Source organism: Sinocyclocheilus rhinocerous, unplaced genomic scaffold (assembly GCF_001515625.1).
Source record: "Sinocyclocheilus rhinocerous isolate Xijiao unplaced genomic scaffold, SAMN03320098_v1.1 scaffold1038, whole genome shotgun sequence".
Lineage (NCBI taxonomy): Eukaryota > Metazoa > Chordata > Actinopteri > Cypriniformes > Cyprinidae > Sinocyclocheilus > Sinocyclocheilus rhinocerous.
In genome coordinates this window covers 527,886-530,545 of record NW_015632707.1, presented here as the reverse complement: position 1 = coordinate 530,545, position 2,660 = coordinate 527,886, and the positions used below count along the sequence as shown (strand labels likewise).

Genomic DNA, 2,660 nt, shown 5'->3' with positions numbered 1-2,660 from the left:
CCATCAAAATGATGCATTTAATTATTCTGGCTGCTGTGAGAAAAGGCTATAAACGATCCGCCACCTGCAGGATCCTCACATGCGATAGCCTAGTAGCCGGGACAACTTCTTTATGTTTACAGACGTGACGTAATGACGCAGCGCCATGCTCGAATTTCCCGCGAAAACCTACCCGTACCACTCAAATTAGAAAACATTATTATAAACTAACCGTTGTGAATCGGGCTAAAGTAAGGCTATAGTTCTGAACACTGGCTGGTTATGTACTTGCTCGAATGTTGATTTCGGATCATCTTTAACCAAAAAAAGTTACGGACTGCAGCTTTAAGTACACAATTAGATAATGCCAATTTAGGTCAACCAATTACCAAGCAATGCTTAATTTTGTTCAGTCTGTGGTGTAAAAAGGTCGCATTAGTAATTAAAGAAAAAAACACTTAAGCAAAACATGATCAGGTCAAAGTGTCTGAATAATTTTTGGACCCAAATTTTTATCAATTTTACTGGTAGTCCACTGTATGAAGAATTTTTGGGTATAATATATCACAGTTTACTTTATTTTGCTATCCTCACTTACATAAATGAAAGTGAGGATAAATGCTATACATGTAAATGTAAATGTAACTATAGTGTCCTGCACCCACTAGTTAAAAAATATCAAAAATTATATCTGGTGTGTATGCAATTTTATTTTATTGTTTTTAAAAATATATATTTTGTTGTTGTATTCCAAGTGTGTGTGTGTAGGTTAAAGAAATGGTATGTATATTTTTTATTTTCCTTTTTATTATAAATATATATATATTATTATTTTCTGTGTATGTTTGCACAGAATGCATGTAATTTAACAAATAATAATTTATAAAAATTTACCAATAATGGTAGAATGGTATTTTAAATGATATTTTACAAAAAAAATTTCAGGGCAATTGTAATATTTTGAAATGATATATAAACGGCAAAAAAAAGGTTTGGTAATATTAATGGTAATTTTTTTTACTTTTTAATAGTTTTTTTATTTTTAGTATTTACATACTTTTATATAATACTGTTTAATAGGTTTCTTTTTTTGTAGTCAAAATTTCAATGTTTATGTCTTTGCAGAAACTGGCCTTCAGAAGCAAATATGCTGAGATATATTCACTGGAGTAAACAAGTGACAACTATCCCAAGTAAGTAGCAAATATGTTACCATTATGGGTTTTGATAATTTGTTCTTATTCTATTGATATACAAGGAAAGCTGAAAATATTACAGATGCTATAATGAAATGCAAATATGGTGACAGATATTTTTTAAATTTCGCAGTGGACAGAAAGAAACCAAACTAACCCAAGCTCTTAAAAATATCTACTGTATTTATATTGGAGGTTTTAGCAGATGCCACCAAAGTGACCAAAACAAGCACTTAGTGTTTATATGCTCTGGTTATGAGCTGTAGTCGTAGTTTTGCTCCGGTATTGCTGGAATGGGGGATTGTTGTCCTTGACTGACCCGGCGCTGCTCTCAATTCTTCCCGTTTGCTGGAAAGCATCAGCATATTGGACCACAGTGAGCTTTCAATACAAAATAACCACGTAAATCTCTGCCCGGTTTCAGATTTAACCACATTGTTAATAGTCTTCCAGTCAAACTTCCAGGCCAATGTTCCTCTGTGGTTGGTATTTCTTCCATCTCGATTAAAAATAAATGTTATCACGGACAATACTGTGCTTGAAACTCAACAAGATGACGAGAAGAAGCAACGCGAGCGTGAAATGATGATGATGAGAGGACGGTCTAAACTGTTTATCTTCCTGAGCATGTTTCTGTCCATTTGAAATGACATGACTGTCATGAAACTTTTAATGTCAATATACTTGAACAAATAAGGCGGTTTGGAAAGTTTTGAACCTGTTTTTATTTTTGGACTGTACTTCTATAAAATGATTAGAAATTACTGTATTGCATCAATGCAGATTTTTGTTGTTACCAACATGAAAACCGCAGTCAGGATTATTATTAACTAAAATTAAAACCATGAGAAACATTTTTGTTACTTGAAAAAAAATGAATGTTAACTAAATACAAAAGAAATAAATAAAAATATTTAAAAAATCATTATAGCAAGACAACATTTCTAAAATTGTAGTTTACTTTAAATACTAAAAGAACAAAAACACATATTAAAAAACGCTAATTAACTAATAAAATAATAAAAATTAAAAAACACAACAAAATTACTAAAACTTTAGTTAATATTAAAGTAAAAGCAGAAAATATGAAAAATAAAATCTCATTATATATATATACACACTGCCGTTCAAAAGTTTGGGATCAGTAAGATTTTTTATGTTTTTTAATGGAGTCTCTTGTGCTCATCAAGGCTGTATTTATTTGATCAAAAATACAGAAAAACCTGTAATATTGTGAGATAATATTTCAATTTCTAATATTGGTTTTCTGTTTTAATATACTTTAAAATATAATTGATTGTTGTGATCAAAGCTGAATTTTCAGTCTTCAGTGTCACATGATCCTTCAGAAATCATTCTAATATGCTGATTTACATGTACAGTAACTGTACATGTACAGTAAATGAACATACTTTCCAGAAGGCCAACAATTCACAAAAAAATTTTTTTTTATTGGTCTTATGAAGTATTCTAATTTGTTGAGAT

General features: G+C 30.3%; 1 long non-coding RNA gene across 1 annotated transcript in view; it reads left to right on the top strand.

Annotated features, from left to right (window-relative positions):
- The window catches only part of LOC107742729 (uncharacterized), a 22,382-nt gene that overhangs the window by 2,010 nt on the left and 17,712 nt on the right, over window positions 1-2,660 (top strand). The window contains exon 2 of the long non-coding RNA XR_001640333.1: window positions 1,105-1,172. This is a non-coding gene — a long non-coding RNA (uncharacterized LOC107742729). The remainder of the gene's footprint in view (window positions 1-1,104; window positions 1,173-2,660) is intronic.